Source organism: Pseudophryne corroboree, chromosome 7, assembly GCF_028390025.1.
Source record: "Pseudophryne corroboree isolate aPseCor3 chromosome 7, aPseCor3.hap2, whole genome shotgun sequence".
NCBI lineage: Eukaryota > Metazoa > Chordata > Amphibia > Anura > Myobatrachidae > Pseudophryne > Pseudophryne corroboree.
In genome coordinates, this window is record NC_086450.1 from 384,904,401 (window position 1) to 384,930,336 (window position 25,936).

The window sequence follows — 25,936 nt, forward strand, 5'->3', positions numbered from 1 at the left end:
TCGGAATGACCCCCATTGTTTCATAGTAATGTTCCATGGATTTGTATGCTTGGATCACATTTATTGATCTTCTTACAAATAAAAGTGGTGCCTTTAGATTCCAGTGTTGGGAACCCTGATAACTCAGGTCAGTTCATAATTGCACACTCGTTAAATCCAGGCCCTTATTCCGACTGTTCACATACAGTAAGTAGCTGAAGTTCCACCTTGGGAACACATTATAATTTACACTTCATTTCGTATACAAAGCTTTATTGGAGTAATTGACTAGTAAAAATGTTGTTAAAATCCCTTGAAATTATTTAGTAATCAATAATCATTATCAATTACATCTCTGACCTTGCTTTGACTGTATGCGCTAATGCATACAGACACAGACTCAATGCAATGAATTCATTTCTTTTTTATATGTTATAGTGTTGCTATTGTTTTTTAGTACGGCATTCCTGGTTAATTATACACATAAAATTGATTCTGTACAATGTAAACAGCCACATTGAGACAGCCAAGTAGACATTCTTTTTATACTGCTGACTTGATTATAGAACAGCACATATCATAAGTGTCAATTTTATTTTTATGCAGACAGTTAATGAAAGTGAAGTTATTACATGACTGTCAACAGTCCCAGTTTAGTGACACAGCCCAAGTCCCTGTGGGCTAAGTCATGTGGCCTGATCGGCTAAGGGTATGGTCAATGTTAGATGGAGATATTATTAGCTGAATGAGGAGTAAGCTTTGTACTGATGGGGGCATTGTTGGCTTTGTCCTAATTTGGGAATCTTGAGAGGTATGTTTGTTGACAGAAAATGAGGCAATAGTCATGTCTACATGAGTACAATGTGACACTGAATAGCTGTAATATGAGCACATGACTCATCTGACAAAGCATGGAGCTCATTCAGGGGTCTATTTATCATTAATCACATATTTAATACGATCTGGGGGCAATATTAGCACCCGGAATCTCATTGTAATGTGAGATTACATCGGCCCCATGTATCATGGAGCAACCACAGGGAGTCCGTCCCTGCGATGTGCTCTGAGTGGAAGCAGGACTCCTGTGCATGTGCGGTCTTGCTGACCATGCATAGGCAGCAGCTATTGCCAGGGAGGGTTCTGGGGGAACCCCCTCCTGGCTAATTATGCGATGTGTTGCCCATAGGCTACAGTGAGCTAATGGCATCTTCAAATGGTGGTAGCTGCAGGGGCCAATCTCCTCCAGAATGCTTTGCAATCTGGAGCTTGGTAAATCTGGCAGCATTGCTTCCCCCATAGAAACCTATGGGAGTTGCGGCTGCAGGCCAGAATGGAGGGATAGCAGCAGGTATCGGATATGTCTGCTGCAGTACCTCTGTGATACATCAATGTGATACTAATTACATTTACCCCCCAAAACAGGTGTTTGGGGGAAATACGCTGCAAATATTTAATGATAAATGGGCCCCTTAGAGATGGGCTGAAATTACAGACGCCTACCCAGTCAGTATGTAGATTCTGAAACATATTGTGATGCAAACAATTTAGATTTACTAAGATACGTGTCAACGCATGATAGGTGTGGAGGCACTTTCAGACTGGAAAATAGGGGTACAGGGAAAAATCCCCAGTGGGTCCCACTGCCTGGAGGATCCACCCCTTCCTCCAGTGCCAGGCTCCGGACTATGCACTTGAATTATACATTGTTACTATATTACCAGTTACAAGGCCTCTAATGGCAGTCTGAGCCTCTGTGGCCAGTTACACCCCTTGTTATAACTTGCCACAACCCTTAAGCATGGGCCCTTACCACTGCATTCCCCTGGTGGACCCTCCATGCCCCAGTCCAACACTGTGTGAATGATACACCAGCTTTAGGTATTTGTGTTAGTGCTCAGCACAGAAGGGGCATTACCCTATTTGTACGCAATCTAATAATGCTATATTACATGTTTTAATACATTATGGTGTTGTACACAAATAGGGTTATGCAGTTGTATACCCAAGAGCAAATAATATTGTATTAATAATAGTGATGAGCGGGTTCGGTTTCTCGGAAACCGAACCCCCCCGAACTTCACCCTTTTTACACGGGTCCGAGCCGTACTCGGATTCTCCCGTATGGCTCGGGTAACCCGAGCGCGCCCGAACGTCATCATCCCGCTGTCTGATTCTCGCGAGATTCGGATTCTATATAAGCAGCCGCGCGTCGCCGCCATTTTCACTCGTGCATTGGAAATGTTAGGGAGAGGACGTGGCTGGCGTCCTCTCCGTTATTGTTGAACTTGATTGGGCTGTGCACTATTGCTTAATTGTGGGGAGGGCTGGGGAGCAGCTGTATAATATAGGAGGAGTACAGTGCAGAGTTTTGCTGATCAGTGACCAATCAGTATACGTTGTCTGCCTGAAAAACGCTCCATATCTGTGCTGTGTGCTGCATATATCTGTGCTCACACTGCTTAATTGTGGGGACTGGGGAGCAGCTGTATTATATAGCAGGAGTACAGTGCAGAGTTTTGCTGACAGTGACCACCAGTATACGTTGTCTGCCTGAAAAACACTCCATATCTGTGCTCAGTGTGCTGCTTTATTGTGGGGACTGGGGACCACCAGTATAATATTATATAGGAGGAGTACAGTGCAGAGTTTTGCTGACCAGTGACCACCAGTATATAATATATAGCATTACGGTACAGTAGGCCACTGCTGTACCTACCTCTGTGTCGTCATTAAGTATACTATCCATCTACATTCTATACCTGTGGTGCATTTTAGTTTTGCAGTTTGCTGACACAGTGACCACCAGTATACTATATATAGCAGTACGGAAGGCCACTGCTGTACCTACCTCTGTGTCGTCATTAAGTATACTATCCATCTACATTCTATACCTGTGGTGCATTTTAGTTTTGCAGTTTGCTGACACAGTGACCACCAGTATACTATATATAGCAGTACGGTACGGAAGGCCACTGCTGTACCTACCTCTGTGTCGTCATTAAGTATACTATCCATCTACATTCTATACCTGTGGTGCATTTTAGTTTTGCAGTTTGCTGACACAGTGACCACCAGTATACTATATATAGCAGTACGGAAGGCCACTGCTGTACCTACCTCTGTGTCGTCATTAAGTATACTATCCATCTACATTCTATACCTGTGGTGCATTTTAGTTTTGCAGTTTGCTGACACAGTGACCACCAGTATACTATATATAGCAGTACGGTACGGAAGGCCACTGCTGTACCTACCTCTGTGTCGTCATTAAGTATACTATCCATCTACATTCTATACCTGTGGTGCATTTTAGTTTTGCAGTTTGCTGACACAGTGACCACCAGTATACTATATATAGCAGTACGGAAGGCCACTGCTGTACCTACCTCTGTGTCATCATTAAGTATACTATCCATCTACATTCTATACCTGTGGTGCGCCTCTTTTTTTCTTTGCATCATGTGCTGTTTGGGGACTATTTTTTTAAGTGCCATCCTGTCTGACACTGCAGTGCCACTCCTAGATGGGCTAGGTGTTTGTGTCGGCCACTTGTGTCGCTTAGCTTAGTCACACAGCGACCTTGGTGCGCCTCTTTTTTTCTTTGCATCATGTGCTGTTTGGGGACTATTTTTTTGAAGTGCCATCCTGCCTGACACTGCAGTGCCACTCCTAGATGGGCCAGGTGTTTGTGTCGGCCACTTGTGTCGCTTAGCTTAGCCATCCAGCGACCTCGGTGCAAATTTTAGGACTAAAAATAATATTGTGAGGTGTGAGGTGTTCAGAATAGACTGGAAATGAGTGGAAATTATGGTTATTGAGGTTAATAAAACTATGGGATCAAAATGACCCCCAAATTCTATGATTTAAGCTGTTTTTTAGGGTTTTTTGTAAAAAACACCCGAATCCAAAACACACCCGAATCCGACAAAAAATTTTCGGTGAGGTTTTGCCAAAACGCGTCCGAATCCAAAACACGGCCGCGGAACCGAATCCAAAACCAAAACACAAAACCCGAAAAATGTCCGGTGCACATCACTAATTAATAAACATTGCATTAAATATATTAAAGATGAATAAATGCAACACATATACATCTTTGATTTATCCCATTAAATATTAAATGGAATTCTTTTTCCCTGCAGCAGTTTATATGGAAAGGGCAATGATGTAATATGAATAGGTGCTAATTTTATATTTGCAATCAATCAGAAGTGACAAGAAAGTGCTACTGGAATTCTCCATCATCATCATCATCATCATCATCTTCATCTTCATCATCAATAATAGCATTGTTGTTGAGATAACCCTCCTGGTGCATCTGCAGGATCCGGCACCAACTTCGGAATCCCGACACTACTTGGAATGCCAGCGCCAGAATCCCAACATTCATCACTATCCTGGTGCTGGAAGCCCAACCGCCGGGATCCCAAATGATGTTTGCACGGGCCACCGGAGAGGTAAGTGGAGGGGGGGTAGGTTTAGACTGCGGGGTGAGGGTTAGGGTTAGGCTGCTGGGGGGGAGGGTTAGTCTGCGGTGGCGGGGGAGAGGGTGACGCACCCCCCAGAAGGCTTAGGGTTAGGTTGCAGGAGAGGTAGAGTTAGGTTTAGGCTGCTGGAAAGGGAGGTCAGGGTTAGGCACCACCACCAGGGAGGGTTAGGGATATGCTGCAGGGGGAGGGTTAGGTTTAGGCTGCGGGGGGAGGAGGGTTAGGTTTAGGCTGCGGGAAAGATAGATTAGGGTTAGGGAGGTTAGGGATCAGGGTTAGCTAGCTAAATTATCCACTGTCAGGATTTTAATATTTGAGATGCCGCTGTCGATATATTGACAGCCGGCATCCAAAATGCTGGGATCCAGATACCAACACTGCAGGTGTGTCTACTAAATTGAGTCATAACTATATGATCATTGCTTCCTCCCCTGTTCCAGCTTTGCTGATGTAAGCAGTCACAGAACTCGTAATAAAGACATATACTGAGTCTGACTTTTGCTTGTGACACAAAATAAGTCCTTACTGTATGTCACCACATGTAGTTGAAAATGTTACTGTTTTTAACTATAGATGTGTGAAACTGAACCGAGATATGTGGATCTGAACCGAACAAAAACCTGTTCCGGATACCCCAAGGAGATCCGATCTGAACTGTCTCCCGGTTCGAATCTTCCGGCGCTTCAGAATTCAGATTTAAAATCAAAATTTTTGGTTTTGGATAGCAAAAATTACATGATTGTAGCTGTTTTTATCAAGTTATATCAATGATTATCAAATTTTTATTGATTTTAAACTGAACCGAAATCTGTACCAAAACACTTGAGGGTAGCTTTGCATAAACCAAAACACAATAATGAACTGGAAGCAAAACACGGGGGGTCTGGGCACATCCCTATTTGCAACACACATGCATATAACGCACAATTATTTATTTATTTATTACCAGTTATTTATATAGCGCACACATATTCCGCAGCGCTGCACAGAGAATATTTGCCCATTCACATCAGTCCCTGCCCCAGTGGAGCTTACAATCTATATTCCCTATCACATGTACACACAGACACATTCACGCTAGGGTTAATTTTGTTGGGAATCAATTAACCTACCAGTATATATTTTTGGATTGTGGCAGGAAACCGGAGTACCCGGAGGAAACCCACGCAAGTACGGGGAGAATATACAAACTCCACACAGTTAGGGCAATGGTGGGAATTGAACCCATGACCTCAGTGCTGTGAGGCAGTAACGATAACCATTACACCATCCGTACTGCCCAACGTATGTTTATAATGAAGATCACCTACTAGGAGAAAATGATCAGTGATAAAGGAAATCCATTATCATTGAGGCCAGTAGAATTTTCTTGATAACTAAATATTATTCCGACACATGTAAACCTCAAACATTTGGAAACTGAATAATTTATTTTCCTCATCAATATTATTACTGGACACTACAAACCCCTAGGACACATAGAAATCCCAAGACATTAAGATTTGTTAAATTCAGTGAGAGGAGGACCACAGATTTCACTTATACACCAATGGTGGCAGTGAGAGGAGTGGATAGCCTTCACCTATACACCAGTGGAGGCAGTGAGAGGAGAGCACAGCTTTCACCTATAAACCAGTGGTGGTAGTGAGAGGAGACCACAGCTTTCACCTATGCACCAGTGGTGGCAGTGAGAGGAGAGCACAGCTTTCACTTATACACTAGTGGTGGCAGTGAGAAGAGAGCACAGCTTTCACATATACACCAGTGGTGGCAGTGAGAGGAGAGTACAGCTTTCACCCATACACCAGTGGAGGCAGTGAGAGGAAACTACAGATTTCACCTATACACCAATGGTGGCAGTGAGAGGAGAGCACAGCTTTCACCTATACACCAATGGTGGCAGCGAGAGGAGAGCACAGCTTTCACCTATACACCAGTGGTGGCAGTGAGAGGAGAGTACAGCTTTCACCTATACACCAGTGGTGGCAGTGAGAGGAGAGCACAGCTTTCACCTATACACCAGTGGAGGCAGTGAGATGAGAGCAGACCTTTCACCTATACACCAGTGGTGGCAGTGAGAGGAAAGCACAGTCTTCACCTATACACCAATGGAGACAGTGAGAGGAGAGCACAGCTTTCACCTATGCACCAGTGGTGGCAGTGAGAGGAGAGCACAGCTTTCACCTATGCACCAGTGGTGGCAGTGAGAGGAGAGCGCAGCTTTCACCTATAAACCAGAGGTGGCAGTGAGATGAGAGTGCAGCTTTCACCTATACACCAGTGGTGGCAGTGAAAGAAAAGCACAGCTTTCACGTATACACCAATAGTGGCAGTGAGATGACCCCAAGGAGTTCCGATCTGAACTGTCTCCCATTACGAATCGTCCCGTGCTTCAGAATTCAGATTTTAAATCAAACAGTGAGTGAGAGGAGAGCACACCTCTCACCTATACACTAATGGTGGGAGTGAGAGGAGAGCACACCTTTCACATATACACCAATGGAGGCAGTGCGAGGAGAGCACAGCTTTCACTTATACACCAGTGGTGGCAGTGAGAGGAGAGCACAGCTTTCACGTATACACCAGTGGTGGCAGTGAGATGACAGCACAGATTTCACCTATACACTAGTGATGTGCACCGGAAATTTTTCGGGTTTTGTGTTTTGGTTTCGGTTCCGCGGCCGTGTTTTGGATTCGGACGCGTTTTGGCAAAACCTCCCTGAAAATTTTTTGTCGGATTCGGGTGTGTTTTGGATTCGGGTGTTTTTTTACAAAAAACCCTCAAAAACAGCTTAAATCATAGAATTTGGGGGTCATTTTGATCCCATAGTATTATTAACCTCAATAACCATAATTTCCACTCTTTTCCAGTCTATTCTGAACACCTCACACCTCACAATATTATTTTTAGTCCTAAAATTTGCACCAAGGTCACTGGATGACTAAGCTAAGCAACCCAAGTGGCCGACACAAACACCTGCCCCATCTAGGAGTGGCACTGCAGTGTCAGACAGGATGGCAGATTTAAAAAATAGTCCCCAAACAGCACATGATGCAAATAAAAAAAGAGGTGCACCAAGGTCGCTGAATGGCTAAGCTAAGCGACCCAAGTGGCCGACACAAACACCTGGCCCATCTAGGAGTGGCACTGCAGTGTCAGACAGGATGGCACTACAAAAAATAGTCCCCAAACAGCACATGATGTAAAGAAAAATGAAAGAAAAAAGAGGTGCAAGATGGAATTGTCCTTGGGCCCTCCCACCCACCCTTATGTTGTATAAACAGGACATGCACACTTTAACAAACCCATCATTTCAGCGACAGGGTCTGCCACACGACTGTGGATGAAATGACTGGTTGGTTTGGGCCCCCACCAAAAAAGAAGCAATCAATCTCTCCTTGCACAAACTGGCTCTACAGAGTCAAGATGTCCACCTCCTCCTCATCCTCCGATTCCTCACCCCTTTCACTGTGTACATCCCCCTCCTCACAGATTATTAATTCGTCCCCACTGGAATCCACCATCTCAGGTCCCGGTGTACTTTCTGAAGGCAATTGCTGGTGAATGTCTCCACGGAGGAATTGATTATAATTAATTTTGATGAACATCATCTTCTCCACATTTTCTGGAAGTAACCTCGTACGCCGATTGCTGACAAGGTGAGCGGCTGCACTAAACACTCTTTTGGAGTACACACTGGAGGGGGGGCAACTTAGGTAAAATAAAGCCAGTATCTGCAAGGGTCTCCAAATTGCCTCTTTTTCCTGCCAGTATACGTGCGGACTGTCTGACGTGCCTACTTGGATGCGGTCACTCATATAATCCTCCACCATTCTTTCAATGGTGACGGAATCATATGCAGTGACAGTAGACGACATGTCAGTAATCGGCAGGTCCTTCAGTCCGGACCAGATGTCAGCACTCGCTCCAGACTGCCCTGCATCACCGCCAGCAGGTGGGCTCGGAATTCTTAGCCTTTTCCTCGCAGACCAAGTTGCGGGAGAATGTGAAGGAGGAGCTGTTGACGGGTCACGTTCTGCTTGACTTGACAATTTTCTCACCAGCAGGTATTTGAACCTCTGCAGACTTGTGTCTGCCGGAAAGAGAGATACAACGTAGGTTTTAAATCTAGGATCGAGCACGGTGGCCAAAAGTAGTGCTCTGATTTCAACAGATTGACCACCCATGAATCCTGGTTAAACAAATTAAGGGCTCCATCCACAAGTCCCACATGCCTAGCGGAATCGCTCTGTTTTAGCTCCTCCTTCAATCTCTCCAGCTTCTTCTTCAAAAGCCTGATGAGGGGAATGACCTGACTCAGGCTGGCAGTGTCTGAACTGCAGTGGCGTGCGGTGAGGTCAGTGGCTAGTGAGGCACTACAGCCATAATGTCCGCCGAATCCTGCCGATGACCCCTAGCCAATGCCCGCTACTGCCTCTGAGCCGGTACCCGCTGCCACTGACAATGGCTTACAAACTCGCCCACAATCAACTGACCCAGCCCTCTGCCACTTATTTCTATCTCAGTCCGATGCTGCCAATGCCCGCTGCCTGCCTGCTCAGCATACTTGTGATATATTGTACATTTTTATAGAAAAATAAATAAAATTAGTGTTTGGGACTGGGAAGGGAGTGGGAGGAGGACATGAATGCAATTCTGTTGTCCAGGGCTTCCATTAACTTAATGGAGAAGGGTCTGAATGGGTTAAAAAAATAATAAAAAAAAATGCGTAGTATAACCAGCCACGGGCTCTTTGAGCCAGTCCTGGTTGTTTAAATACTGGGGGAAAAAATGGACAGGGGTTCCCCGTATTTAGACAACCAGCACCGGGCTCTTAGTCCGGTCCTGGTTCCAAAAATACGGGAAACAAAAGATGTAGGGGGTCCCCCGTATTTTTAAAACCAGCTCCGGGCTCCACTAGTCAGAGAGATAATGCTACAGCCGGGGAACACTTTTATGTAGGTCCCTGCGGCCGTGGCATTACCCCCCCAACTAGTCACCTCTGGCCGGGGTACCCTGGAGGAGTGGGGACCCCTTAAATCAAGGGGTCCCCCCCCTCCAGGCACCCAAAGGCCAGGGGTGAAGCCCGAGGCTGTCCCCAGCACCCCTGGGCGGTGGGTGCCGGGCTGATAGCCATGTGTGTAAAAAAAGAATATTGTTTTTGTTGTGGAACTACAAGGCCCAGCAAGCCTCCCCCGCTTGCTGGTACTTGGAGAACCTCAAGTACCAGCAGGCGGGGAAATAACGGGCGTGCTGTTACCTGTAGTTCTACAACAACAAAAATACCTAAATAAAAACACAAACACACACACCGTGACAGTAAAATTTTATTAAAACACACTGACACACTCACACATACTTACCTACATCCCACGCCGGTCACGTCCACTTGTCCAGTAGAATCCAAAGGGGTACCTGTAAAAATGAGAGAGATTACTTACCTACATCCCACGCCGGTCACGTCCACTTGTCCAGTAGAATCCAAAGGGGTAGAGGCACCTGTAAAAATGAACATTAAACTGACATATGATCCAGGGAGAGAGAGAGAGAGAGAGAGAGAGAGAAGAGAGAGAGAGAGAGAAAAGAGAAACTAACCTGCTGCTGGAGCCGGCGGAGGAGGACAGCCGCACGTACTGTACAGCCACCGCTGCTGCCTGTCAGGTGATCGGGAGCCGGGAGGACGGAGCCAGAAGGGGAGGACGGGGGGAGAGCTGCACGCTCCGCAGGACCGCCGCTGCTGCTAGTGAGGTGAGCGGGAGCCGGAGCAGGAGGACCGGGGGGGGTGGGGAGCCGCACACGCTGAAGGCCCACCGCTACTCCCGGCTATCATTAACGCCGGGACCCGCCGCCTCCAACGCCACATGTGGATGATTGGACAAGCGGATCCAGCCCTGGATCCGCTGTCCAATCACAGGTGCCTCGCTGACATGGGGGTGGTGTCCCTGTCAGCGAGGCACTTGGAACAGTGCCGCTTTCCCTATGGTTTTTCATGGGCTTTTACAGCCCAGTGCTAGGCTCCGCCCCCCGCACTGTGCCCGTTCCCATTATCCACGGGAGGCACTGCTATCAGTGCCTCCCAAAGTACTTTAAAGCATAAAATTATTAGGATTCAATAAAGAAGATACTTATGACACAGAATATGTGTCATAAGTATCTTCTTATCACAGGGGAGGCACTGCCTCCCCTGCCTCCCCTGACTGCACGTCCCTGCTGAACTGACTTCACGTGTGGCAAGTTCAAAGGGTTGCAGAACCTTGCACAACGTTGAAATCATTCTCCACTGCGCTTGAGTCAGGTGCATTCCCCCTCCTTTGCCTATATAGTAGGAAGCTGTATAGGCTTGAATGGCCTTTTGCTGCTCCTCCATCCTCTGAAGCATATAGAGGGTTGAATTCCACCTCGTTACCACCTCTTGCTTCAGATAATGGCGGGGCAGGTTCAGGAGTGTTTGCTTGTGCTCCAGTCTTTAGCAGGCGGTGGGTGAATGCCGAAAGTGGCCCGCAATTCTTCGGGCCACCGACAGCATCTCTTGCACGCCCCTGTCGTTTTTAAATAATTCTGCACCACCAAATTCAATGTATGTGCAAAACATGGGACGTTCTGGAATTTGCCCACATGTAATGCACGCACAGTATTGGTGGCGTTGTCCGATGTCACAAATCCCCAGGAGAGTCCAATTGGGGTAAACCATTCTGCGATGATGTTCCTCAGTTTCCGTAAGAGGTTGTCAGCTGTGTGCCTCTTATGGAAAGCGGTGATACAAAGCGTAGCCTGCCTATGAACGAGTTGGCGTTTGCGAGATGCTGCTACTGGTGCCGCCGCTGCTGTTCTTGCTGCGGGAGGCAATACATCTACCCAGTGGGCTGTCACAGTCATATAGTCCTGAGTCTGCCCTGCTCCACTTGTCCACATATCCGTGGTTAAGTGGACATTGGGTACAACTGCATTTTTTTAGGACACTGGTGACTCTTTTTCTGATGTCTGTGTACATTCTCTGTATCGCCTGCCTAGAGAAGTGAAACCTAGATGGTATTTGGTACCGGGGACACACTAACTCAATAAAATCTCTAATTCCCTGTGAATTAACGGTGGATACCCACACGTTTAACACCGCCCAGGCTGCTAAGGCCTGAGTTATCTGCTTTGCAGCAGGATGACTGCTGTGATATTTCATCTTCCTCGCAAAGGACTGTTGGACAGTCAATTGCTTACTGGAAGTAGTACAAGTGGTCTTCCGACTTCCCCTCTGGGATGAGGATCAACTCCCAGCAGCAACAACAGCAGCACCAGCAGCAGCAGTAGGCGTTACACTCAAGGATGCATCGGAGGAATCCCAGGCAGGAGAGGTCTCGTCAGACTTGCAAGTGACATGGCCTGCAGGACTATTGGCTTTCCTGTCTAAGGAGGAAATTGACACTTAGGGAGTTGGTGGTGTGGTTTGCAGGAGCTTGGTTACAAGAGGAAGGGATTTAGTTGTCAGTGGACTGCTTCCGCTGTCACCCAAAGTTTTTGAACTTGTCAATGACTTCTGATGAATGTGCTCCAGGTGACGTATAAGGGAGGATGTTCCCAGGTGGTTAACGTCCTTACCCCTACTTATTACAGCTTGACAAAGGCAACACATGGCTTGACAAATGTTATCCGCATTTCTGTTAAAATAATTCCACACCGACAAGGTGATTTTTTTTGCAATTTGACCAGGCATGTCAATGGCCATATTCGTCCCATGGACAACAGGTGTATCCCCAGGTGCCTGACTTAAACAAACCACCTCACCATCAGAATCCTCCTTGTCAATTTCCTCCTCAGCGCCAGCAACACCCATATCCTCATCCTGGTGTACTTCAACAGTGCCATCTTCAATTTGACTATCAGGAACTGGACTGCGGGTGCTCCTTCCAGCACTTGCAGGGGGCGTGCAAATGGTGGAAGGCACCACCTCTTCCCGTCCAGTGTTGGGAAGGTCAGGCATCGCAACCGACACAATTGGACTCTCCTTGGGGATTTGTGATTTAGAAGAACGCACAGTTCTTTGCTGTGCTTTTGCCAGCTTAAGTCTTTTCATTTTTCTAGCGAGAGGATGAGTGCTTCCATCCTCATGTGAATCTGAACCACTAGCCATGAACATAGGCCAGGGCCTCAGCCGTTCCTTGCCACTCCGTGTCGTAAATGGCATATTGGCAAGTTTACGCTTCTCCTCAGACGCTTTTAAATAAGATTTTACTCACCGGTAAATCTATTTCTCGTAGTCCGTAGTGGATGCTGGGGACTCCGTAAGGACCATGGGGAATAGCGGCTCCGCAGGAGACTGGGCACAGCTAAGAATGATTTAGGACTACCTGGTGTGCACTGGCTCCTCCCACTATGACCCTCCTCCAGACTTCAGTAAGGATACTGTGCCCGGAAGAGCTGACACAATAAGGAAGGATTTTGAATCCCGGGTAAGACTCATACCAGCCACACCAATCACACCGTATAACTCGTGATAATATACCCAGTTAACAGTATGAACACAACAGAGCCTCTCAAAAGATGGCTCAACAATAACCCTTGTAGTTAACAATAACTATATACAAGTATTGCAGACAGTCCGCACTTGGGACGGGCGCCCAGCATCCACTACGGACTACGAGAAATAGATTTACCGGTGAGTAAAATCTTATTTTCTCTGACGTCCTAGTGGATGCTGGGGACTCCGTAAGTACAATGGGGATTATACCAAAGCTCCCAAACGGGCGGGAGAGTGCGGATGACTCTGCAGCACCGAATGAGAGAACTCAAGGTCCTCCTCAGCCAGGGTATCAAATTTGTAGAATTTTGCAAACGTGTTTGCCCCTGACCAAGTAGCAGCTCGGCAAAGTTGTAAAGCCGAGACCCCTCGGGCAGCCGCCCAAGAAGAGCCCACTTTCCTCGTGGAATGGGCTTTTACAGATTTAGGCTGCGGCAGGCCAGCCACAGAATGCGCAAGCTGAATTGTGCTACATATCCAGCGAGCAATAGTCTGCTTTGAAGCAGGAGCACCCATCTTGTTTGGTGCATACAGGATAAATAGCGAGTCAGTCTTCCTGACTCCAGCTGTCCTGGAAACATAAATTTTCAAGGCCCTGACTACGTCCAGTAACTTGGAGTCCTCCAAGTCCCTAGTAGCCGCAGGCACCACGATAGGTTGGTTCAAGTGAAAAGCTGATACCACCTTAGGAAGAAACTGGGGACAAGTCCTCAATTCTGCCCTATCCATATGGAAAATCAAATAGGGGCTTTTACATGACAAAGCCGCCAATTCTGACACACGCCTTGCCGAAGCCAAGGCCAAAAGCATGACCACTTTCCACGTGAGATATTTTAAATCCACGGTTTTGAGTGGTTCAAACCAATGTGACTTTAGGAAACCCAACACCACGTTGAGGTCCCACGGTGCCACTGGAGGCACAAAAGGAGGCTGGATATGCAGCACTCCCTTGACAAATGTCTGAACTTCAGGCAGTGAAGCCAGTTCTTTTTGGAAGAAAATCGACAGAGCCGAAATCTGGACCTTAATGGAACCCAGTTTTAGGCCCATAGTCACCCCTGACTGTAGGAAGTGCAGAAATCGACCTAGCTGGAATTCCTCCGTTGGGGCCTTCCTGGCCTCACACCATGCAACTTATTTTCGCCATATGCGGTGATAATGTTGTACGGTTACATCTTTTCTAGCTTTAATAAGCGTAGGAATGACTTCCTCCGGAATACCCTTTTCTTTTAGGATCCGGTGTTCAACCACCATGCCGTTAAACGCAGCCGCGGTAAGTCTTGGAACAGACAGGGCCCCTGCAGCAGCAGGTCCTGTCTGAGCGGCAGAGGCCATGGGTCCTCTGAGACTAATTCTTGAAGTTCCGGGTACCAAGACCTTCTTGGCCAATCTGGAACAATGAGAATAGTTCTTACTCCTCTTTTCTTTATTATCCTCAGTACCTTGGGTATGAGAGGAAGAGGAGGGAACACATAAACCGACCGGTACACCCACGGTGTCACTAGAGCGTCCACAGCTGTCGCCTGAGGGTCTCTTGACCTGGCGCAATAATTTTCTAGCTTTTTGTTTAAGCGGGACGCCATCATGTCCACCTGTGGCTTCTCCCAACGGTTTACAATCAGTTGGAAGACTTCTGGATGAAGTTCCCACTCTCCCGGGTGGAGGTCGTGCCTGCTGAGGAAGTCTGCTTCCCAGTTGTCCACTCCCGGAATGAACACTGCTGACAGTGCTAACACGTGATTTTCCGCCCATCGGAGAATCCTTGTGGCTTCTGCCATCGCCGTCCTGCTTCTTGTGCCGCCCTGTCGATTTACATGGGCGACTGCCGTGATGTTGTCTGACTGGATCAGAACTGGCTGGTTTTGAAGCAGGGGCTTTGCTTGACTTAGGGCATTGTAAATGGCCCTCAGTTCCAGAACATTTATGTGTAGGGAAGTCTCCTGACTTGACCAAAGTCCTTGGAAGTTTCTTCCCCGTGTGACTGCACCCCAGCCCCGAAGGCTGGCATCCGTGGTCACCAGGACCCAGTCCTGTATGCCGAATCTGCGGCCCTCTCTGAGATGAGCACTCTGCAGCCACCACAGCAGAGACACCCTGGTCCTTGGAGACAGGGTTATCAACCGATGCATTTGAAGATGCGATCCGGACCATTGGTCCAACAGGTCCCACTGAAAGGTTCTGGCATGGAACCTGCCGAATGGAATCGCTTCGTAGGAAGCTACCATCTTTCCCAGGACTCGCGTGCAATGATGCACCGACACCTGTTTTTGTTTCAGGAGGCCTCTCACTAGAGATGACAGCTCCTTGGCTTTCTCCTCTGGGAGAAACACTTTTTTCTGGACTGTGTCCAGAATCATCCCCAGGAACAGTAGACGTGTCGCCGGAACCAGCTGAGACTTTGGAATATTCAGAATCCAACCGTGCTGGTGTAGCACCTCCTGAGATAATGCTACGCCGACCAACAACTGCTCTCCGGACCTCGCCCTTATCAGGAGATCGTCCAAGTATGGGATAATTAAAACTCCCTTTTTCCGAAGGAGTATCATCATTTCGGCCATTACCTTGGTAAATACCCTCGGTGCCGTGGACAGGCCAAACGGCAACGTCTGGAATTGGTAATGACAATCCTGTACCACAAATCTGAGGTACTCCTGGTGAGGATGGTAAATGGGGACATGCAGGTAAGCATCCTTGATGTCCAGAGATACCATGTAATCTCCCTGGGTCTCACCGAACCGTCCGGTTTCGGTACCACAAACATTGTGGAATAGTAACCCCGTCCTTGTTGAAGTAGGGGCACCTTGACTATCACCTGCTGGGAATACAGCTTGTGAATTGCCTCTAACACAGCCTCCCTTTCTGAAGGAGTCGTTGGTAAGGCAGATTTGAGGAAACGGCGGGGGGGGGGGGTGTCTCGAATTCCAGCCTGTACCCCTGAGATACCACTTGAAGGATCCAGGGATCTACCTGTGAGCGAGCCCACTGATTGCTGAAGTTTTTGAGACGGCCCCCCACCGTACCTGGCTCCGCCTGCTGAGCCCCAGCGTCATGCGGCGGACTTAGCAGAAGAAGCGGGGGAGGACTTTTGTTCCTGGGAAGTGGCTGTATGCTGCAGCTTTTTTCCCCTACCTCTGCCTCTGGGCAGAAAGGACGCGCCTCTACCCCGTCTGCTCTTTTGGGGGCGAAAGGACTGCACCTGATAATACGGTGCTCTCTTTGGTTGTGAGGGGACATGTGGCAAAAATGCTGACTTCCCAGCTGTTGCTGTGGACACTAAGTCTGAAAGACCATCCCCGAACAACTCCTCACCCTTATAAGGCAAAACTTCCATGTGCCTTTTAGAATCTGCATCACCTGTCCACTGCCGGGTCCATAACCCTCTCCTGGCACAAATGGACAGTGCACTTATTTTTGATGCCAGCCGGCAAATATCCCTCTGTGCATCTCTTATGTAAAAGACAGCGTCTTTAATATGCTCTACGTTTAGCAATATAGTGTCCCTGTCTAGGGTGTCAATGTTTTCTGACAGGGAGTCTGACCATGCAGCTGCAGCACTGCACATCCATGCTGAGGCAATAGCTGGTCTCAGTATAATACCAGTGTGTTGTATATATAGCTTTCTGGAGAGCCTCCTGCTTTCTGTCAGCAGGTTCCTTTAGGGCGGCCGTATCCTGGGACGGCAGTGCCACCTTTTTTGATAAGCGCGTAAGTGCTTTATCCACCCTAGGGGGTATTTCCCAACGTGACCTATCCTCTGGCGGGAAAGGGTACGCTATTAGTAATTTTTTTGAAATTACCAATTTTTTATCGGGGGAAGCCCACGCTAGTTCACACACTTCATTCAATTCTTCAGAAGGGGGAAAAACTACTGGTAGTTTTTTTTCCCCAAACATAATACCATTTTTTGTGGTACCTGGGGTCACCTCAGAAATGTGTAAAACATTTTTCATTGCCTCAATCATATAACGAGTGGCCCTATTGGACATTACATTAGTCTCTTCGTCGTTGACACTGGTATCAGTATCCGTGTCGACATCTGTGTCCGCCATCTGAGGTAGCGGGCGTTTTAGAGCCCCTGATGACTTTTGAGACGTCTGGGCAGGCACGGGCTGAGAAGCCGGCTGCCCCGCATTTGGCATGTCGTCAAATTTTTTATGTAAGGAGTCGACACTTTCGCGTAATTCCTTCCACAAGTCCATCCACTCCGGTGTCTGCCCCGCAGGGGGTGAAAACACATTTATAGGCACCTGCTCCTCCTCCACATAAGTCTCCTCATCAAACATGTCGACACAGCCGTACCGACACACCGCACACACACAGGGAATGCTCTGACAGAAGACAGGACCCCACCAAGCCCTTTGGGGAGACAGAGAGAGAGTATGCCAGCACACACCAGAGCGCTATATAAATCAGGGATTAACTAAATTATATCCCCTTATAGCTGCTATATGTATATTGCGCCTAAATTTAGTGCCCCCCCTCTCTTTTTTACCCTTTTCTGTAGTGTAGACTGCAGGGGAGAGCCAGGGAGCTTCCTTCCAGCGGAGCTGTGAGGGAGAAATGGCGCCAGTGTGCTGAGGGAGATAGCTCCGCCCCTTTTTCGGCAGACTTTTCTCCCGCTTTTTTATGGATTCTGGCAGGGGTATTTATCACATATATAGCCTCTGGGGCTATATATTGTGATATATTTGCCAGCCAAGGTGTATTTATTGCTTCTCAGGGCGCCCCCCCCCAGCGCCCTGCACCCTCAGTGACCGGAGTGTGAAGTGTGTATGAGGAGCAATGGCGCACAGCTGCAGTGCTGTGCGCTACCTTGGTGAAGACTGATGTCTTCTGCCGCCGATTTTCCGGATTCTTCTTGCTTTTGGCTCTGTAAGGGGGCCGGCGGCGCGGCTTCGGGACCGAACACCAATGGCCGGTTCCATGCGGTCGATCCCTCTGGAGCTAATGGTGTCCAGTAGCCTAAGAAGCCCAAGCTACCACCAGTTAGGTAGGTTCGCTTCTTCTCCCCTTAGTCCCTCGCTGCAGTGAGTCTGTTGCCAGCAGATCTCACTGTAAAATAAAAAACCTAAAATATACTTTCTCTCTAGGAGCTCAGGAGAGCCCCTAGTGTGCATCCAGCTCAGCCGGGCACAGGATTCTAACTGAAGTCTGGAGGAGGGTCATAGTGGGAGTAGCCAGTGCACACCAGGTAGTCCTAAATCTTTCTTAGCTGTGCCCAGTCTCCTGCGGAGCCGCTATTCCCCATGGTCCTTACGGAGTCCCCAGCATCCACTAGGACGTCAGAGAAATTTAGATTTTTGGGTCATTTTACTGAACTTTTGTTTTTTGGATTTTACATGATCTCTACTATGACATTGGGCGTCGGCCTTGGCAGACGACGTTGATGGCATTTCATCGTCTCGGCCATGACTAGTGGCAGCAGCTTCAGCACGAGGTGGAAGTGGATCTTGATCTTTCCCTATTTTACCCTCCACATTTTTGTTCTCCATTTTTTATGTGTGGAATTATATGCCAGTAATAATAGGATTTTACTTACCGGTAAATCTATTTCTCGTAGTCCGTAGAGGATGCTGGGGACTCCGCATGGGGAATAGACTGGCTCCGCAGGAGATAGGGCACTTTAAGAAAGCTTTGGATTCTGGGTGTGCACTGGCTCCTCCCTCTATGTCCCTCCTCCAGACCTCAGTTAGAGAAACTGTGCCCAGAGGATATGAACAGTACGAGGAAAGGATTTATGTAACCTAAGGGCGAGATTCATACCAGCCACACCAATCACACCGTATAACTTGTGATAAACTACCCAGTTAACAGTATGAACAAGTAACATAGCCTCGGTTCAAGACCGACCAACTATAACATAACCCTTATGTAAGCAATAACTATATACAAGTCTTGCAGAAGAAGTCCGCACTTGGGACGGGCGCCCAGCATCCTCTACGGACTACGAGAAATAGATTTACCGGTAAGTAAAATCCTATTTTCTCTAACGTCCTAGTGGATGCTGGGGACTCCGTAAGGACCATGGGGATTATACCAAAGCTCCCAAACGGGCGGGAGAGTGCGGATGACTCTGCAGCACCGATTGAGCAAACAGGAGGTCCTCCTCAGCCAGGGTATCAAACTTATAGAACTTTGCAAAGGTGTTTGACCCCGACCAAGTAGCAGCTCGGCACAGTTGTAGTGCCGAGACCCCTCGGGCAGCCGCCCAAGAAGAGCCCACCTTCCTAGTGGAATGGGCCTTAACCGATTTAGGCAATGGCAATCCTGCCGTAGAATGCGCCTGCTGAATCGTGTTACAGATCCAGCGAGCAATTGTCTGCTTTGAAGCAGGAGCGCCAACCTTGTTGGCCGCATACAGAACAAACAGAGTTTCAGTCTTCCTGATCCTAGCTGTTTTAGTCACGTAAATCTTCAAAGCCCGGACCACATCCAGGGACTCGGAGTCATCCAAGTCCCGTGTAGCCACAGGCACGACAATAGGTTGGTTCATATGAAAAGATGAGACCACCTTGGGCAGAAATTGAGGACGAGTCCTCAACTCTGCCCTATCCACGTGAAAAATCAGGTATGGGCTTTTATATGATAAAGCCGCTAATTCCGAAAACACGCCTTGCAGAAGCTAAGGTCAACAACATGACCACTTTCCAAGTGAGGTATTTCAACTCCACTGTTTTGAGTGGTTCAAACCAAGGTGACTTGAGGAAACTTAATACCACGTTAAGATCCCAAGGCGCCACCGGAGGTACAAAGGGAGGCTGAATATGCAGCACTCCCTTCACAAAAGTCTGTACTTCAGGAAGAGAAGCCAATTCTTTTTGAAAGAAAATGGATAAGGCTGAAATTTGGACCTTTATGGACCCTAATTTTAGGCCCAAATTCACTCCCGTTTGAAGGAAGTGAAGCAGACGGGCCAAATGGAACTGCTCCGTAGGAGCAGCTCTGGCCTCACACCAAGAAACATATTTCCGCCATATACGGTGATAATGTTTCGATGTCACATCCTTCCTAGCCTTGATCAGGGTAGGAATGACCTCCTCCGGAATCCCTTTTTCAGCTAGGATCCGGCGTTCAACCGCCATGCCATCAAACGCAGCCGCGGTAAGTCTTGGAACAGACAGGGCCCCTGCTGCAGCAGGTCCTGCCTTAGAGGAAGAGGCCACGGATCTTCTGTGAGCAACTCTTGCAGATCCGGATACCAAGTCCTCCTTGGCCAATCTGGAACAATGAGAATTGTTCTGACCCTTCTTAGTCTTATTAATCTCAACACCTTGGGTATGAGAGGCAGAGGAGGAAACACATAGACCGATCTGAACACCCATGGTGTCACCAAAGCGTCTACCGCTACCGCTTGAGGGTCTCTTGACCTGGCGCAATACCTCTTTAGCTTTTTGTTGAGACGGGACGCCATCGTGTCTATTTGAGGCAGTCCCCACCGATCCACGATCTGTGTGAAGACTTCTTGATGAAGTCCCCACTCTCCCGGATGCAGGTCGTGCCTGCTGAGGAAGTCCGCCTCCCAGTTGTCCACCCCCGGGATGAACACTGCTGATAGTGCGCTTACATGGCCTTCCACCCAGCGCAGAATCCTGGTCGCCTCTGCCATTGCCACTCTGCTCCTTGTGCCGCCTTGGCGGTTTACATGAGCCACTGCCGTGATATTGTCCGACTGAATCAGAACCGGTTTGTTCTGAAGCCACTCCTCCACCTGGCGTAGGGCGTTGTAAATGGCCCTTAACTCCAGGACATTGATGTGGAGACAAGTCTCTAGGCTTGACCAGAGACCTTGGAAATTTCTTCCCAGTGCGACAGCCCCCCAACCTCGGAGGCTCGCGTCCGTGGTCACTAGGATCCAGTCCTGAATGCCGAACCTGCGACCCTCTAGGAGGTGAGCACTGTGCAGCCACCACAGGAGAGATACCCTGGCCCTGGGAGACAGGGTGATCCGTTTCTGCATCTGTAGATGGGACCCGGCCCATTTGTCCAATAGGTCCCATTGGAAAGTCCTCGCATGGAACCTGCCGAAGGGGATGGCCTCGTATGAAGCCACCATCTTCCCCAGAACCTTTGTGCAATGATGCACCGAAACCTTTTTTGGCTTTAAAAGGTTCCTGACCAGGGCTATGAGCTCCTGAGCCTTCTCCACCGGAAGAAAAACTCTTTTTTGGTCTGTGTCTAGAATCAGGCCCAAAAAGGTCAGATGCGTTGCAGGTACTAGCTGAGATTTAAGTAAATTGAGAATCCAGGCGTGCATCTGCAACGTCTTCACGGACAGAGACACGCTGTCCAGCAACTTCTCCCGAGATCTCGCCTTTATAAGGAGATCGTCCAAGTACGGGATAATTGTGACTCCCTGCTTGCGCAGGAGCACCATCATTTCCGCCATTACCTTGGTGAAAATTCTCGGGGCTGTGGAAAGACCAAACGGCAACGTCTGAAATTGGTAGTGACAATCCTGTACTGCAAATCTCAGAAACGCCTGGTGAGGGGGGAAAATCGGAACATGAAGGTACGCATCCTTTATGTCCAGGGACACCATCCAATCCCCTCCCTCCAGGCTGGCGATGACCATTCTGAGCGATTCCATTTTGAACTTGAACCTCTTCAAGTACAGGTTCAGGGATTTTAGATTTAGAATGGGTCTGACCGAACCGTCCGGTTTCGGTACCACAAACAGGGATGAATAATAACCCTCTCCTTGCTGGAGATGAGGAACCTTGATTATCACCTGTTGAATGTACAATTTGTGAATTGCCGCTAACACTAGCTCCCTCTCTGACGGGGTAGCCGGCAGAGCCGATTTGAAAAACCGGCGAGGGGGCATGTCTTTGAATTCCAGTCTGTATCCCTGGGAAACAATCTCTATTGCCCAGGGATCCACCTGTGATTGAACCCAGACGTGGCTGAAAAGACGAAGACGTGCCCCCACTTGATCTGACCCCCCCCCCCCCGGAAAGCCCCAGCGTCATGCTGTGGACTTTGCGGAAGTAGGGGAGGACTTCTGCTCCTGGGAACTAGCTGAGTGCAGCTTTTTTCCCTTGCCTTTAGCCTTTACCTCTGGCAACGAAGGACGATCCTCGTACCTTCTTGTTTTTATTAGAACGAAAGGACTGCATTTGATAATGTGGTACCTTCTTAGAATGCTGCGGGGGAACATAAGGTAAAAAATTCGATTCACCGGCCGTAGCAGTAGAGACTAGGTCCGAGAGGCCTTCTCCAAACAACTCCTCCCCCTTGTAAGGCAATGACTCCATATGCCGCTTTGAGTCGACGTCTCCCATCCACTGTCGGGTCCACAAGAGCCGCCTGGCAGAAATAGACATAGCGTTTATTCTAGAGCTTAGTAAACAAATGTCTCTCTGAGCATCCCTCATATACAAGGCAGCATCTCTGATATGCTCCATGGTCATTAGAATGGTATCCCTATCTAAGGTGTCCATCTCCGTAGATAAGGAGTCTGCCCATGCCACAACAGCACTACAAACCCAGGCCGACGCCATGGCCGGCCTAACTATAGTTCCTGAATGTGTGTAAATGTGCTTCATGGTAATTTCCTGCTTGCGATCAGCAGGATCCTTGAGGGAAGCAGTATCCGCAGAAGGCAGTGCCACCTTCTTGGATAAGCGTGTCAGCGCCTTGTCTACTTTAGGCGCAGATTCCCATCGTATCCGATCCTTCTGTGGAAAAGGATACGCCATGAGAATCCTTTTGGGAACATGGAGTCTCCTATCCGGAGATTCCCAAGCCTTTTCGCATAATTCGCTTAGCTCAAATGAGGACGGAAATGTGACCTCAGGCTTTTTCCCTTTATACATGTGAATCCTCGTGTCAGGGACAGGGGGTTCCTCCGTGATATGCAAAACCTCTTTTATGGCAATAATCATGTACCTAATACCTTTTGCCACCTTCGGCTGTAATTTTGCATCCTCATAGTCGACACTAGAGTCAGTATCTGTGTCGGTATCTGTGTCAGCGACCTGGGATATGGGGCGCTTTTGAGACCCTGAAGGTCCTGGCACCACAGGGACAGGCACGGGCTGGCTACCTGACTGATCCCTAGCTTCAGCTTTGTCTAATCTTTTATGCAGGAGATTTACATTTGCATTCAAGACATTCAGCATATCCACCCAGTCTGGTCTCGGCGTTGCCGACGGCGACCTGACATTCAAGCACTCCCCCTCCACATTAAGTGAGCCTTCCTCATCAAACATGTCGACACACACGTACCGACACACTGCACACACCCAGGGAAACTTTTTCTGAAGACAGTATCCCCTGAAAGGCCCTTTGGAGAGACAGAGAGAGAGTATGCCAGCACACACCCCAGCGCAACAACCTGGAGACCAACACAGAATGCTTTTCCCCAGCAGCGCTGTATTATACTTTATCCGCCAATTATGTGCCCCCCCCTCTCTTTTTAAACTCTCTTCACCGTGTGTAAGCAGGGGAGAGTCCGGGGAGCTTCCTCTCAGCGTTCTGTGGAGAGAGAAATGGCGCTGGTGAGTGCTGAGGGAGAAGCCGGCGGCGGGCTTCTGTCCCGCTCAAAATCGTGTAAAATGGCGGGGGCTCAATTATATACATGTACAGTGCCCAGCTTAGAGATGTGCACCGGAAATTTTTCGGGTTTTGTGTTTTGGTTTTGGGTTCGGTTCCGCGGCCGTGTTTTGGGTTCGAACGCGTTTTGGCAAAACCTCACCGAATTTTTTTTGTCGGATTCGGGTGTGTTTTGGATTCGGGTGTTTTTTTCAAAAAACCCTAAAAAACAGCTTAAATCATAGAATTTGGGGGTCATTTTGATCCCAAAGTATTATTAACCTCAATAACCATAATTTCCACTCATTTTCAGTCTATTCTGAACACCTCACACCTCACAATATTATTTTTAGTCCTAAAATTTGCACCGAGGTCGCTGGATGACTAAGCTCAGCGACCCAAGTGGCCGACACAAACACCTAGCCCATCTATGAGTGGCACTGCAGTGTCACGCAGGATGGCCCTTCCAAAAAACACTCCCCAAACAGCACATGACGCAAAGAAAAAAAGAGACGCAATGAGGTAGCTGTGTGACTAAGCTCAGCGACCCAAGTGGCCGACACAAACACCTGGCCCATCTAGGAGTGGCACTGCAGTGTCAGGCAGGATGGCCCTTCCAAAAAATACTCCCCAAACAGCACATGACGCAAAGAAGAAAAAAAAGAGGCGCAATGAGGTAGCTGTGTGAGTAAGCTAAGCGACCCTAGTGGCCGACACAAACACTTGGCCCATCTAGGAGTGGCACTGCAGTGTCACGCAGGATGGCCCTTCCAAAAAACACTCCCCAAACAGCACATGACGCAAAGAAAAAAGAGGCGCAATGAGGTAGCTGTGTGACTAAGCTCAGCGACCCAAGTGGCCGACACAAACACCTGGCCCATCTAGGAGTGGCACTGCAGTGTCAGGCAGGATGGCCCTTCCAAAAAATACTCCCCAAACAGCACATGACGCAAAGAAAAAAAGAGGCGCAATGAGGTAGCTGTGTGAGTAAGCTAAGCGACCCTAGTGGCCGACACAAACACCTGGCCCATCTAGGAGTGGCACTGCAGTGTCACGCAGGCTGGCCCTTCCAAAAAACACTCCCCAAACAGCACATGACGCAAAGAAAAATGAAAGAAAAAAGAGGTGCAAGATGGAATTGTCCTTGGGCCCTCCCACCCACCCTTATGTTGTATAAACAGGACATGCACACTTTAACCAACCCATCATTTCAGTGACAGGGTCTGCCACACGACTGTGACTGAAATGACGGGTTGGTTTGGACCCCCACCAAAAAAGAAGCAATTAATCTCTCCTTGCACAAACTGGCTCTACAGAGGCAAGATGTCCACCTCATCATCATCCTCCGATATATCACCGTGTACATCCCCCTCCTCACAGATTATCAATTCGTCCCCACTGGAATCCACCATCTCAGCTCCCTGTGTACTTTGTGGAGGCAATTGCTGCTGGTGAATGTCTCCGCGGAGGAATTGATTATAATTAATTTTAATGAACATCATCTTCTCCACATTTTCTGGATGTAACCTCGTACGCCGATTGCTGACAAGGTGAGCGGCGGCACTAAACACTCTTTCGGAGTACACACTTGTGGGAGGGCAACTTAGGTAGAATAAAGCCAGTTTGTGCAAGGGCCTCCAAATTGCCTCTTTTTCCTGCCAGTATAAGTACGGACTGTCTGACGTGCCTACTTGGATGCGGTCACTCATATAATCCTCCACCATTCTTTCAATGGGGAGAGAATCATATGCAGTGACAGTAGACGACATGTCCGTAATCGTTGGCAGGTCCTTCAGTCCGGACCAGATGTCAGCATCAGCAGTCGCTCCAGACTGCCCTGCATCACCGCCAGCGGGTGGGCTCGGAATTCTGAGCCTTTTCCTCGCACCCCCAGTTGCGGGAGAATGTGAAGGAGGAGATGTTGACAGGTCGCGTTCCGCTTGACTTGACAATTTTCTCACCAGCAGTTCTTTGAACCCCTGCAGACTTGTGTCTGCCGGAAAGAGAGATCCAAGGTAGGTTTTAAATCTAGGATCGAGCACGGTGGCCAAAATGTAGTGCTCTGATTTCAACAGATTGACCACCCGTGAATCCTTGTTAAGCGAATTAAGGGCTCCATCCACAAGTCCCACATGCCTAGCGGAATCGCTCTGTGTTAGCTCCTCCTTCAATGTCTCCAGCTTCTTCTGCAAAAGCCTGATGAGGGGAATGACCTGACTCAGGCTGGCAGTGTCTGAACTGACTTCACGTGTGGCAAGTTCAAAAGGTTGCAGAACCTTGCACAACGTTGAAATCATTCTCCACTGCGCTTGAGACAGGTACATTCCACCTCCTATATCGTGCTCAGTTGTATAGGCTTGAATGGCCTTTTGCTGCTCCTCCAACCTCTGAAGCATATAGAGGGTTGAATTCCACCTCGTTACCACT

General features: G+C 48.4%; 1 long non-coding RNA gene across 1 annotated transcript in view; it reads right to left on the bottom strand.

The window, feature by feature from the left end:
• Window positions 1–25,936, bottom strand: part of LOC134943757 (uncharacterized) — a 74,316-nt gene that overhangs the window by 12,390 nt on the left and 35,990 nt on the right. The window lies entirely within an intron of this gene.